General features: G+C 38.8%; 1 pseudogene; it reads right to left on the bottom strand.

Annotated features, from left to right (window-relative positions):
* Nucleotides 1-740: 740 nt before the first annotated feature.
* Nucleotides 741-9,958, bottom strand: LOC103739806 (annotated as a pseudogene).
* Nucleotides 9,959-15,547: the final 5,589 nt, after the last annotated feature.

Here is a 15,547-nt window from a genome sequence, read left to right as displayed (position 1 = left end):
CCACCCTCTGTATCCTCCCAGAAGTCTCCCCCTTTAAAAGACCCCAGCTCACAACCCAGGGCAGACATTTTCCCTGCCTGGAGGGGAATTGTCCCATGTGTTACTTTGCTAATAAACTCTATTCCTATGGAGTTTTATCTGTGTCGAGTTTTATCTGTGTCCTGGTGCTTTCTTCATATCAACCGGAGTCATCCATAGGCTACTTTATCTATTACTTGCTGTTCCACATTATTTCTTGCATTTCCCATTATTACAGTTTTGAATATCAACTATCTAAATAAGTATGAATTAGTATATGTCTTTTAATTTGAAGTTCAATAACGATACGTGATAATCATTTTTTTTTTGTCATCTTGTTACCATTTGATGAGGATGTTTGGTGCATTTTATGTTTCCTTCCTGTAGTTGTTTCTTTTTTGGTTTTTGTCACTGAGGCTTTCATTTTGCACAAAGAACCACTGGGAATCTTGCCTGTGGCCACCTTTGAGGTATAAGGGCTGCTGACACTAGGTGGAAAGTGAGGAGACAATGATTTGGACCACTCATATGATTACAGAGCTGGGGTTTCCAGCAGGGCTCCAGGTGGACAGCTATGGCTTCCCACCTCTAGGGAGGCAGTGGCAGGAGCTAACTACAGAGACCTGGCAAACACTGGGCTGGCCTCGAGCAGCCTCCATGTCAGGGATAGGGTCTCAGCAGTGGGTGGTGACTGAGGGCTCCAGGGATCACTGGACCATCATTTACTTGGCCATGGGGTTTCTGAAGGACCTGCGGGCAAACTTGGTCTTGTGCCTAGTTCTTTCTCAAATCTGAGGATCTTATTATATTTGGCCAGAAGCTCAGATCCGCAAGGCACACCATTGCTGAGTCCCACCACCGGGTCAGCAATAAAGGTATCCTCAGTCTCCCCAGAGCAATGGGACACCATGATGTCCCAACCATTAGATGGTGCCAGCTTGCACGCCTGCACAAGGTTGGTCACAGAGCCAATCTGGTTCACTCTGAGCAGGAGGCAGTTTCAGGAGTCTTGCCCACAGCCTTGGCAATCTGCTTTGGATTGGGCATTGTGAAATTGTGCCCAACGACCTGGAAGCCTGCACTAGCTGTGAACCTCTGCCAAGCTTCCCAGTCATCCTGGTGAAAGGGGTCTTCGATGGACACCAATGCATAGTCTCTGATGAAGGACTTATACAGGTCAGCCAGCTGGTCAGTCAAGATGTGCCTGTTGGGGTCATCAGGAGACTTGAAGTCCCAGTTGTACTTGCCAGACCTGAAGACCTCGGAGGCAGCTACGTCCATGACAATGACAACCTTGTCAGTGAGGCCAGCCTTCCCAGTTGCGTTCTTCAGCAGCCCAGGGCTTCTTTGTTCTCTAGGATGTTGGGCACAAACCCGCCTTCCTCACCAACACTGGTGGCATCTTTCCCATACTTCTCCTTGATGACGTTCTTCAGGTTGTGGTAAGCCTCTGCTTCAATGCACATGGTTTCCCGGAAGCTGGAAGCACCCAGACGGAGGATCATGAACTCCTGCAAGGCCAGCTTTTTGCCAGTGTGGGAATCACTGTTGATCACGTTGAAAGCCGAGACTGGCCTGGTCGGCGATGTGTCGGTACAGGGGCACGCCCTCCTCTACAGCACCAGCTTTGCAGACAGCCAGGGATACTCCCAGGATGGCATTTGCAAAAAACTGAGATTTATTTTCAGTCCCGTCAGTTTGTCTGTCTTCTGTTCTACGACGTTCAGTTTCTTGCTAACCAGAGCAAGTGCAAAAGTTTTATTGATGTGTGCTCAATAGCCTTTGCGACGCCCTTCCCCACGTAGCACATCTTATCATTGTACCGGATTTACAGGGCCTCCTACATACCAGTTGAGGCACAACTGGGCTCAGCATCTTGGAAGAGACCTTTGCACTGTAGAGCTCAACCTCAACAGTGAGATTTCTGGAGTGTCAAAGATCTCTTTGGCCTGGACTTTAGGTCATGGTGATTTTCTGGCAGCTGGATCACCACTCAGGAAGGGAACAGATGGTAGTGTGGACACTGAGCAGACTGGTCCTGTTTGGCGCATTTTTAATTGGCCTGTACCTAAGTATTCTTTGTAGTATGCAATTTTTTTTCTCTCAGTGTAAAGATTGTCTTTTTACATTCAAGCATGGGTGTCCAAGTTTTTGATATTGCAACTTGACACTGTTTATACAGATGAGGTCTTCCACATTCTTAGATATCTAAAGATGCATGCAGCCTGCAAGTTGCAGGGTGTATAATCATTGAAATACTAACTTTGGGGGGGAAAGTTTCAATTTTAATAAAAATTTTTATTTTGGTGGCTCATACGTCAGCTGTTGCATTTAAAAACTCTTCGTCAGAGAGGATGAGATGGTATATTGGGAAAAAGCACTTGCTGCCAAGCCCAATGACCTGAATTCAAACACCAGAACTAGTGTGATGGAAGGAGAGAGGAAACTGCTGTAAGTTGCCCTCTGACCTTGACACACAATGTGGCACAAGCATGTGTATACACACATACACACATACACACACACAAACACACAAACAAAAATAAGTAAAATGTAATGAAATGGCTTTTTAATTTATTTTTTAAAATATTTTATTTATTATTTTTATTTTATGTGTATGCATGTATTGCTTTCATGTAGGTATGTGTACCCATGTTGTGCAATGCCTGCAGAGGACAGAAGAGACCATTGGATCCCCTGGAACTGGAGTTACGGACAATTATTAGTAGCCATGTGGGTGCTGGGATTTGAACCCGGGTCTTCTGTAAGAACAGCGTTCTTAACCACTGAGCTATCTCTCTAGCCCCAAATATAAAATAAAAAGTTTAAAATATCAGTGGGACATGCTAAATGGTTCAGACATTAAAGGGACCTATGACCAAACCTATCAACCTAAGTTCTATCCCAAGTCCCGGCTGGTGGAAGGAGAAAACTAACTGCTAGAAGTTGTCCTCTGACAGCCATAACCATAATGTAGTATGTGCTGTTCTCCCTTCACACAAACAAAAACAAATTTAATAGTAATAAAAAAGTAAGTAAAAGACCCTGAATAATTGCTCATTTAAGTTTTAGACTCATTTTGATTTAATCTTAAACCATAATTCTTTATTTAAATTAGTTTTCAAATGGTTGCCCAATTGCTGTAATCCATCACAATACTTTTTTTTTCTTTATATCACTTTTTCTTCTTGCCCAAAGATCATTGATTTTACTTTTATGGGTCTATTTCTGGGAAACTCTTTGGATCCACTTATCTAAAGACTTTTGGTTCCTGAAGATTTACAGTAAGTCTTAGAGTTGAGTAAACTCCTGGATTGGTCTTCACTTCTATACTTTTAATATTCCTCAAAATTTTAGAGCTTCACTCCCACTAGGACTGAATAAGACCCCTTTCCCAACATCTTTGACAGTATTTGTTTGCGAAAGTTAACCATTCTCACTGAGGTAAGATGAAATCTCAAAGTAATTTTAATATGCATTTCCCAGATGGCTAAAGATGTTGAACATTAAAAAAAACATGTATTTCTCAGCCATTTACATCTCAGCATTTATTTTCAGCGAGGAAAAGTTTCATTTGGCTTAAAGCTTACAGCCCATCATTGAGGGGGCAAAGGCGTGAACTCAAGGCAGTAACCTGGAGGCAGGAAGTGAAGCAGAGACTATAGTGGAACACTGCTTACTGACTTGATTCCCCTGCCTTGCTAGGTTGTCTTTTTTTTAAAGAAAATTATTAATTCACAAATCTGATACAATACATTTTTATCATATTCAGATCCACTCCCCTATTCCCAGACTCACTTTTCTACTCCCCACCCTCAGACCCTGGAACTTCATGTTCTCTATTAGCTAATGAAAATCTCCATCCATATTACACAATACATGGGAACAAGGTACCAGGGAAATCATATCTCATTAGAATGTCAGTAATGTATAATTCTTACACACAGATGGGCCAAAGTAAGGAACTACTCTCTTTCCTTTATATGTGTTTTTCGGTCAGAACATGCCCAGGTTTCTTGGAATGGAATTTTCACACTTGTTTTCTGTTTCTTTTACACACTGCTTAGGATTGTCAAGTACAGATTTTGCTCTTCCTCAGTGATCAGAAAGTCTTGGGTTTCTTCATCCAAATCTGTTCTTTGCAGCTTGAGTGAAAGCAGGTTACACTTTGGCTGTTTCAGGGTCTCATTCAGTACAATCACCCCACTGTGGTTCAAGGTTTTTACTGTGGGTAAAGAAGAAGTTGAGTCCTCACAGCAGGCAGCATTTAGCTCACAGGCCTGCAACCCAGGATTCTCTAGCAGTTGAGATTATTTCATAGCTTCACACAAGAGCTTTACACAAGTGTCTTCTAGCTTATTTTCTGACATCTGAAGACTATTCAGGTTCATACTGCTGCTGTGAACTGCAGCCAGGTCTGAACACACATAGATGTTGATAATGGCTGACTGACCTTGCATGTAATATACAGTGGCCTCTCCAAAGGCCAAGGCAAAAGAGGTACACAAAGGTACAGCACAGCGGTATGGTTGCAACCACATCCTGGATGACCCCATGCCTTGTCCCTCACCTAAACTTGGCAGTTAGGGGTCCCAGGCATGTGGCTGGCAGGGGGTCACCACATTCAACCAGGCACGAGCAGCAGGCCAGGCTCTGCCCACCAGGCAGTGGTGGCAAGGCCTGCCCAAGTGTTTTCTTCCTCAGGGTCAAGGATCCAGTTGACCCTCTTGGTGTCTGCTGCTCTGGCACCTTCCTTTATATCCAGGGAGAACAAGTGATGAGATGCCTCTTACGGAATCATGTTTTAAGTTCTTGGGCTTGCCACTGCCATTGTTCCAGCACCTATAGCCATGCTACCAACATCTTGACTCTCCCATTATTTTCTATCTTACTTGCCAAGTCTTGAGTACAGAATTTTGAGATCAATATAGAAGCACATATGGTCAAGAAAATATTCATTTGCACGATAAGACTCCTCACATAGTCTGGGACACACACACTCAGTCTCCTGGGAGGCCAGTTGCCAGGGGAACACCTCATTAAGCTGCCATCTTATTTCTGCACATTTCATCTCTTGAGAATCTTGTTTAATTCCTGTACCAATTATTATTTTTTTTATATTTAGTTTTCTGTGTTCTTTGTATATGTTAGGTACTCTCTGTCAGATATATAGCTAGTAAATATTTTTTCTCATTCTATAGACTGCCTCCTCATTTGAATAATGGTGTTCCTTGCTATATAGATTTTAATTTCATGAGGTCCCATTTGTTGATAGTTGTTCTTAAATCATGGAATATAGGGAGCTCTGTTCAGAAAGTCCTTTCCTCTGCCTAAAACTTTCAATGTATTTCTTTTTTTCTCCTCTATTGGATTGAGGGTATCAGGTCTTACACTGATTTATCTGGAGTTGAGTTTTGTGCAAGATGAGAGATGGGGGTCTAGTTTATTCTTCTACACATAGCTATCCAGTTTGAGTGGCACCATTTGTTGAAGATCCTGCCTTTTTTTCTAATGTGCTTCTCTGGCCCCTTTGCAAAAATTCAGGTGGCTATAAATATGCAGATTTAAATCTGGGTCTGCAGTACAATTCCATTAATCAATGTATCTGTTTTCATGCTATTACCAGGCCATTTTTATTACAATAACAATGTAACACTCTTTGAAAGCACTGATGGTAATGTTTTCAGATCAGGATTGTTTAGCTGTCCTGGATTGTTTTTTGTGTTTCTATATGAAATTGGAGATGATGATTTGTACAATTTCTTTGAGGAATTGTCTTGGAATTTTAATAGGAATTGCATTGAATCTGTAGATTACTTTTAGTAGACTGTCCATTTTTACATTACTTTTAAATTTTTTTTAGTTTTTTAAAAACTTTTGTTTTTATTGAATTTTTTGTATTTCATACAGAAAAATCTTAATCATGTTTATACCCCCATCCCCACTGGCACCTTCCTATAGCCCCTCAAATGGAACCTATATGCACTGTCATCTGTATTAGGGCACACTGTGTCAAGTCAGTGTCCCAAGACACTCCCCAGTGCAAGTCCATCCACTGAGGTCTAGTCAGCCTACCTAGAATCTCTTGTTTTAGGAAGATCAGCTCAACTTCATCTAGCAGTAGTCAGTTGCCAATATTTCTTCAGCTAAGATTGGGGTCTGCAGTTCATTTCTCCAGTTCTACACTGATTTTGTCTGCCTGAGTTTGCATGGGACTTGTGTATGTTAACACCATTGCCATAGAATCACATGATCAGGGTCTCAGAAGCTTATAGGACTCTGTTTCAATATGGTCCTGTACCTCCTCCTTAGCTCTTATGATCTTTCCACCCCACTTTTGTGATGGTCCGTGAGCCCTGGGTGGGTGAAGTTTAATATAGGAATTCTGTCAAGGACCAGCATTGTGAAGACTCTTAGTCTTTACACTTTGACCATTTGTAACCTTTTGTGTTCCTGGCCCTCTGTTGCCCAAGGGAGCTTCATTAATGAGAATAGAGAGATTCATTGGTGTCCTCTTCTTTAGCCCCATTCTATGTTCCCTGAGCCTTGTGTATGTTAACACCATTGCCATAGAATCACATGATCAGGGTGTGCTGTAGATGTATCAATTAGGCCTGGGAAATTCATAGCCAATGTCTGTGTGTGACCAGTTGTAGTACTTGGTAATAGTCTCCCACTGGTGTAAAATAAGCTTCTTTGATGAGTGGTGACTGGAATATTTGTCTGTAATTATAAGGTTACATAATTTGCACATAGTAAGAAATTGCATTAGCCTAGGGAGGGATGTGACAGTCTTGGGGTTTTCTCTAAGAGCTTCGACCACTCCAGCCATGAGTATTTGGTTATGTTCATAGTACCACACTTGAGTTTCTGCCCATCGAGTGGCCTTATAGTCCAATTAGGCAGCTGTTGTTTACCCCCAGATAAAAATACCACTACTGCAGCAATGTGGTGTGGTGTGCTGGCCACTGATGTGGTTTGTTAGTCTTGAAGCTGTTGTTAAACCATTCATTGATGTTTTCCCTTGGCACCTTCACAGTGCTCTCCAAAGCTTTGAGAGCTCGGCTTCAGGGGAAGTGGTTTCAGGATAGTTGCAGCTCTATTGCTCCAAACCCTGTGTCCGAAGCAGGTTCTGTCCTCAGCAGTAGGGTCTTACCTTCAAATTCTGTGAGTCAATCCAGGGCTATGGCAATAGCCTATGTTATTATGGGAATCTCTTGGACCACCCAGACCAACAACTCAAAGAAAGATTTCTGCTGCCTGGCACTGTTTCTTGTTATGTAGCCTTTATCTATACACATGGACTCATGTAGCACTATTGTATGTATAATTTGTCATTAGGCTGTTGGACCAAGATGATTCCCTCATTGTTTTTTAAAACCACCCAAGCATTATTTATTTCTCCCCTTTCTCTCCTTGTCTAACCCTTATACCATGGTTTGCCCAATTAAGATGCCCCCATTTTCCCCATTTCTCCCTTGATAATACCCTTCCCTATGGTCCCACCTCTCTGGAGCTCCTTTCTCTTTATCCCCAAGGTTCTTGTATAACCATCCCCCCCCATTTAAGTAGCCCCATTTTTGTCCATTTCTCCCTTAGTAACACTTGTCTCCTACTGTTCTTCTCCCTCAGGTTCTATCTTTCTCTTTACCTCCCTGATTTCTCCTCTTGTTCCTGCAGCTACATCTGGATACATACTCACATGTAAGGATTTGGTGCTATGATCCACATATGAGGGAGAACATACATCATTCTTTTTTCCTAAGCCTGAATTACTTCACGATTTATAAAGAGAAGACATCCTAAGAAAATAGACTCCTAAAGGATATTTATTCATTTATTTAGACCTTGATTTCTTTCATCTAACTCATAGTTTTCTTTATATGTAAAATTTCTACAGATTCTTATAGTGATACCTAAATATTTCATTTGGAATATTTATAGATATAAGTGATAATACTTTCTTGACTTGAATTCCCAATTGGTCACTGTCAACACAATGAAAAGAAATTGACTTTGTGCAATCTCTTCTATCATCCGACCCAGCTATAATCCTGCCTCCTTGCTAGGATTTTGGGGTTCTTGCTCTTGTTATTTTGTATTGTTGTTATTTTGTGATGATTATCCTACATTTTCTCCATCATGATTTCTCTTCCCTGTTCTCCCCATTCTATATACTTATGTTTCTGTTTCATGTTAATGTTGTGACTGACTTTCATTACAATGTTACATATAAAGAAGGGATGTCATAAGGAACATCCTAATTTCAGGAAGAAACCATCAAATTTTTCAGCATTGCACGTATTGTCACTGGTAGGGTTTCATTTTCTAATTAAATTGAATTCTTCACATTGTTTGCAAGAAACTTTTTAACATGAATGGATGCTGGATTTCATTTAAAATTTCCTGCATAGTAAGAGAAACAATCATGTCAATATACTGTCTACAAAATGGAAGCCTTTGACAACTGTACATCTGACAGAGCATTAGTGTTTAAAATATATACAGATGAGCTGTGTATAGTGACAGACTCCTTTAATTCCAACACTCAGGAGGCAGAGACAGGAGGATCTGTGTGAGATGGTGGCCAACCTGGTCTCTATAACAAGTTTCAGACCACTGTGGCTATTGAGTGACTCTGTCTCAGAAAGACTATATGCAATATATATTATATGTATTTTTATTATATATAATATTTTATATATCTCTCTATATATAGATATATAATTTCATAAAGAAACTCCCACACAAACTGAAACCAGAAAAAAAAAATCCCAACCTAGAGCTGAGGAACTTGAAGAAGCTCCAACTTCACCTAAGGAAATTTTTGTAAGTGATAGCTTCAGGGAAGTCAGACATAGTCTCTTTCAAGCATGGGACTGTCGGTAGTTTAACCAGACTCCAGTGGATGGACACACTATGAAGGACATTTGAAGGCACAAATTAGACTCCAATAGGCTATATATCTATATCTATATCTAGTGGGTGAACCCACATTGAAGGACATTTGGAGGCACAAATCAGACTATAGGCAGTGTGTGCGTGTGTGTGTGCGTGCACATGTATATATGTACATTAAATTGGGCAGGGGATAAATAAAGGGAAATGGAGATAGGGAAGGGGATCTAAATGCCATCAAATTATATTATATGAAAATTCCAAAGTTCAATTAAATATTTTTAAGCTACAACTTTCTCAATATCTGATGGTCTTATATTTCAATGAAAGTCATTTTCACCTAAATTTTAAAATAAAAGATATCCATAGCAAAAAAGAGAAGTTAAACATCAGAAAGGTAAATAATCGGTGAAGAAATGGGTAAATGAAATAAATAGGTCTCAAATGATGATGTTTTGTAAAACTCATAGACTATGCTTGCTCTCAGTCTGTGTCAGAGAAGTTTGCTTTTTACAGAAAGTAATGGTTAATACAGTCTCACAACTGGTAAAAATGCTGAGGAGAAGTGACTGTGCTCAGCCCTAAACAGGACACCTATATAATCCCCTCCAAAACCCATGGAGCAGCATGGGGTGGGGTGGGGAGTCCAGGTTTAAGGACTGAAGAGAGAAGAGGAGTGCTGGGAAATGCTGTCTTCTGGACATGATGTGGTTGTAGAAATTATGAACACACAGCAGGTGTGATTACTTGCGTAAGATGCAGACATAAGTACACACACACACACACACACACACAAGACATGGGGGTAGAATAGAGACTATTGGGTAGAAGGGAGTCAGTAAGAGCCAGAGACAGATATGAGAGGGATATATGGCTTGAAGATGATTAAAATGCATTCTATACGTGCATATAATCAAAAATAAATGTAAAATTAGAAAATTAAATTATAAAATATCCCCAAAACATGAAGTACATACTAGCTTAAAAATAATAAAAATGCTGAGGAGCACAGAGTCAATACATATATATGAAAAATATTCATCAGGAAAAGATAAATTAAAACTACGTTAATCTTCCACCTCTCTCTAGTCCGAATGGCTATTCATAAGAAAATAAACGATGACAATACTAGTAAGGGTGATGGGGACACTTTTGTACTCTGGGTGGAAGAGACTAGTGCAGCCACTCTGAAAAGCAGTATGGAGGGACTTCAAAATTAAAAGTAGAATTTCTGTAGGATCCTAACATACCACTTCTGAATATGTATCTCCCTACCATGACAGACTCTATTCTGAAATCATAAATCAAAATAAACACTTGTCCCATAAATTGATTTTTGCCAGGTATTTGATCATACAATCAAGGAAAGTATCTAAGAAGGCTGACCTGATAGTTCAGCAGGTAAAGGTGCTTGCTGTCAAGCCTGAAGAATTGGGTTCAAATCCTAGATCCAAGATGATTAAAGGAGAGATGGATCACGTAAGTTGTCTTCTGATTGCCACATGTGTACCATAGCATGAACACATGCACGGCACACACAGATTCATAAAGACACATAACACAGTAAATAAATAAATGTTTAAAAAGTAAACAAAAATAAGAAAAGGTACTAAGACAGCTATACATGCCAGATTCTCTGACTATATGTGATAAATGATCAATGCTCAATTAAAAGTTTTCTACAATGGCATACTTTTTAAAAATTATTTATTTAGTAACCATATAATTAGAAGAGGCATTTCATTACAACAACATTCACATATTCAATAACAATTTCCAGAGCTAAGATGCATCTCTTTCAGAATTGGCTGTAAACTTTTAGGTTTATAGTTGAATTAATGCAGTTATACAATATTGTACTCCATATAAACCCTATAAGACATAAAATTAAGTGAGGTTTTAAACCTTAAAAAAGATCTCCATTTCATTATTAAAGTACAGTTTCATAGAGAAAAATTCATTTTTAATACAATTGACAATAAGATGGACATGGGTTTCTAATCTCTATATATTTGATTATTACTAGTCACAGTTGGTTACTTTCTGAGCACCTTGGCATCTGAGCATGGATATAAAGTCATCAGGTAGATTTTAATGGTAATGTTTTTCACATCTACTAATTATTAAGGAGCAAATTTTCATGCTTTGAAGAATTATTTGTTTTTCTTATTTATTTATTTATTTACCCACTTCCCAGGTAGCAGACTCCCATAGCCTCCCTCCCCCGACTAGAGCCCTTATACTCTGATATCCCTGCTACTGTCTGCTGTGTTGTCGGCACCCCAGCCATTCCCCACTACTTACCCTTCTGGTGAATCTAGTCAGCCTATCTAGAGGTCTTTGTTTTAGTCAGCTCTTCCTCATCTAGTGGTAATCAATTGTCTATATTCCTTTGGATAAGATTGGGGTCTGCTGTTCATTTTACCAGTTCTATGTTGGGTTACTATCTGGGAATCCCTTTGGCCACCCTGGCCAACAACTCAAAAGAAGGTATCACTTGTCTGGCATTGTTGCTTGTTAGCTATAAATATGGGCCCTAATGAAATTATGTTGGCCCATTTAATCTTTGGTTATACTTTCATTATTTAAGGTCATACAGTTGGTCCAGATAAACCGATTTATTTTTATTCTTAAGGTCGTTTGAGGATCTGTTCCTCAGGGGTACAATGGCATACTTTTAACACCCCTTCCATAGATTCCTACACTGAAGTAGGTATATTTTCATTGCTCTGTGTTCATTTACTGTTCTCTAACATTTTGTATTTACCATATGTTTGTTCATTATTCTGCTCCTAGTCTTACCCAAAATAATTGCGTGATTTAAACCACAGGTGTGCATGTGCACATGTGTGTTTATTTTAATGATCTAACAAAAATCTAAGCATGTTGAAATTATTGGAATGACCAAGTTTTATCCAGTAACCTCATGCTTTGTAAGGGTCGACATTTTTGTTTGTGTTTACAATCACATTGCCATTATAAATATGACTGTCATTGTGTTAGAGTAATGAAGAAAGAAAAGTACTGAACTTAATACGTGGAAGATGATTGCTTGCCAAATGAGAGCCAGCTGATTCACAGAGCGCTCTCCAAACAAAATTTCCAGCCTTTTTGGATTGAATCATGCTGTGGGAAATTGAGTCCTCAGAGGACCCTGGGAAGTGGAGAAATGCTGACAGTTTAGAATCTGCAACATGGCATGCAGTGAAACATCCCTATGTGGGTTAGCAATTGGGTTTAGTAAAACTCTCAGCTGACATTTTAAACAAATGTTGTTAATTTGCATTTTATTGGTTTTATAGCTTTTCTTTTATTTAATGTATACATTTGTTTTAGTTTATAGTTATATAAAAGCTATCACATTAGTGCTTTATTCTTTGCTTTATGTTTGAACATATTTAAGTAACATAATTGCCAAAATAATTTAACTGAACCATGGGATCTGAGACTTGCTTTTCCTTCCAATATAGTGAATTATATATTAACTTGAACTGGACAACAGGGGCCAAGAGCAACATGGTTATTTCCAAAGTCAAATATTTCATCAGTGTAGTAAGTAGGGTCCATAACTCTGAATCACTTCACTTGATTTCTGCCGAGCAACAGGGTAACCAATGTTTCAGTCTACTGTGTTTTACTTAATTAAATTACTGTCATTTTTTAATTTATAGTTTACCCCAAGCTAATATTGCAAATAAAATGTAACAGTCACAGTGCTTTAAATTTTTATGACTTATTTGGAATTTTTTATTAATGTGTCATATACAATTCAGTACTTTATTTTACTTTAATGTGGAGATATTAAATTTTTGCTCCCTTCTAAAAATGAAACAAGATATTTCAAAAATGCAGTGTATTCTGAAGGAGAAAAATTTCATTTGAATTTCTCTAATTCTATTTAAAAATCTCTCTCTCTCTCTCCACATGTGTCAGGGCATATGTCTGGACATCAGAGGAGAACTCTTGGGAGAACTTGGTTATCTTTGCCGTTCTTGTGTGATCAAGGGAGCAAATTCAGACCATCAGCCCTGCACAGATGACTCTACTACACATTAAGCCATTGAGCTAGTCATCTTTTAATCCTTACCACCTTTCTTTTCACAGGCCCATACCTATGAAACATTTTGTTCGATGTGATAACCAAGCCCACAATAGCACTTACCAACTTTCAAGATGGTAATGTAATAAGAGCTCAGTGAGAGTTATCTCATTCAGAACTAGACAGATGGCTTACTGTTTAAAAGCTCAGGCTTACAACCTAGACCTCTAGCAATATCTCATTCTATGCATCCAGGGAACTTAGGAAGCAATTTTATTTCAAGTTTAAATTCATTCTGATTATATCAGAAACTTATATTGCATATATTCTCTTATTTTAGCAAATGCAATGAAGACATACTTTTAATTTTTCTTAAAATTAGGGACAAGCAAGATGGCGTAGGGGGTAAAGGCACTTGCCACCAAACCTGATAACTGAATTAATTCCTAGGACCCACCTGGTCAAAAGAGAGAACCACCTCACTGCATGTTGGCCTCTGACCTCCACAAGTGTGCCATGACATACACATGCCCATATATACCAGACATGCTTCTAAAAGTGTATACAAATACATTATAAAAGGTGATTAATATGAGTTACGTTACAGTGGGAGGGAAATTGCTACTACTAGACACCATAGGCTATCAAAGTAAAGGCCAGTGCTAGAGATGAACTCCCTCTTTGGAAGCTGTTGATCATGGGACACATAGACCCTAAAAACAATACTGGACACTGTACCTTTTCTTGGTTACCCACCAGAGCTTGACAGCAAAACCCTGTTATTGAAGGTGCTATGTACATGAGCTATAAAACAGACAAGGAGAAATCAAGCTAGTGCTGACTTTAAAGCCTCATCTCTAATGGATTGCTTTCATAGTGCTGGAAGGTGCTATGAATGCTACCTGAAGAGAAAATTAATCATTAAACTTACCTAGATGTGAATCCTTCAAGATTCAATCCTTCAAGCAGTGACTGTCCTGGCAAGATCTACCCATTCATGCAATATGGCATGAATATAGGTCATAGGCCCCAGGAGACAACTTAATACTATTAATCTGCTAAATAAACATAGTGATAAATTGCCTGCTAAGTTCTTGTATTTATGTCAGTAGACTGGTGCATCTCTTAACCCTCATCAGAGAATCTTCTATTCACAGTAGATAGAAACTAATACAGAAACCCACAATTGGTAATTCTGCATAATAGACTGTGAAATACTCAGCCCTGAATGGGACATCTATATCGTATCCTTTACTTCCAAGGCTCAGGGATCATCATGGAAGTGGAAGAAGAAAGACAGTGAGTGCCAGAGGGGGTAGATGGGTAGACGATGTCTGAAAGATTATATCCTGGGTATGAAAGGGCCACTACATATTGATTTCATAGCAGCTGTGACTGCATGTACAAACTTGCACAAGATCAAGCCAGCCAAAATCCCCGCATGAATTGAAGCAGAATTAAAGCGGGGCTCCTACTCTCTCACCACAAGCTTAGAAGCTATTTGTGATTTATGGCTGCTGGGAGAGTGAGAATCAGTTTTCTTTAGGGAAGAGGTTTCTGAGAGGATAAATGTGCTCAGATAGATTTTCCCATACCCATATACATACATAAATTGAATAAGTGCTTTATTATGATTATTTTTTTAATTTTTACAGAAACACATGAAATTTAGAAGGAATAGTGGCAGGGACATAGGTTAGAAGTTGGAATGGAGGGAATTGGAGGGAGGAGTTGATCAAACACATTATTTATGTGTATGAAACTCTCAATAAAAATAAATGTATTTAAAATCTAAGCAGACCTAGTATTTGAAACCATACACAGAATGTATTAATTGGACTGTGCTAATCATTGTATTATATTCTACACTTCACTAAAAACAAATAAAAAAAAAGCACGAGCCACCATGATATGAAAAGAGTTTAACCAGAAGCATAAAAATATTTTGCTTGGAGAAAAATCAAGGGAGACTTGTATTTTTTTCCTACAAAAGAGTCTCCTGATATGACCACTAGGGTATTGATGTTCACCATTCTGACCACTTGTAATCAGAAGGGGAAACCTTGGACAATACATCACACAGAGAACTGCAGAATTATGCAGCCAATGACTGGAAATGAAACATTACATTAACTCCCAATGGTGTGGGTTGAAAGAAGAGCTTAATTATTATTAGGAATATTGGGGCTGAGTCATTACTCTATGTTGTTGCAACCTATTTAATACAAAATAGCAAAGGTGAACTATTTTAAAATATTTGGACATACAGGGGGTGAAAAGAAAAAGGGCCGAGAAGGAAGGTAATTTGATATTTGGTAGAACTGTTACTTATTAAACATAGACCATGTGCCATGATTATTCTGGGTAAATGTTAGTACTCACAGTCATTACAGTCCTTCTGCAGACATTTTCATGATGACATTGTTAAATTGAAGGATGTGAAAAATAGAAAACTTGTGAGGAAGAAGCAACCTGGATTGGTTATCATAGTTCGGAAAAGGAAGGGCTAATCAGTTATGCTGACTACAATAAACTCTGAGAATGAAAGTTGTCATTCCCTTAAGAAAGTTATTATTTTATTACTAATGGCTT

The sequence above is a fragment of the Nannospalax galili genome, unplaced genomic scaffold, assembly GCF_000622305.1.
Source record: "Nannospalax galili isolate Female #2095 unplaced genomic scaffold, S.galili_v1.0 scaffold279, whole genome shotgun sequence".
Lineage (NCBI taxonomy): Eukaryota > Metazoa > Chordata > Mammalia > Rodentia > Spalacidae > Nannospalax > Nannospalax galili.
The sequence above is the reverse complement of the archived record's forward strand: the minus strand, read 5'-3'. Positions and strand labels throughout refer to the sequence as shown.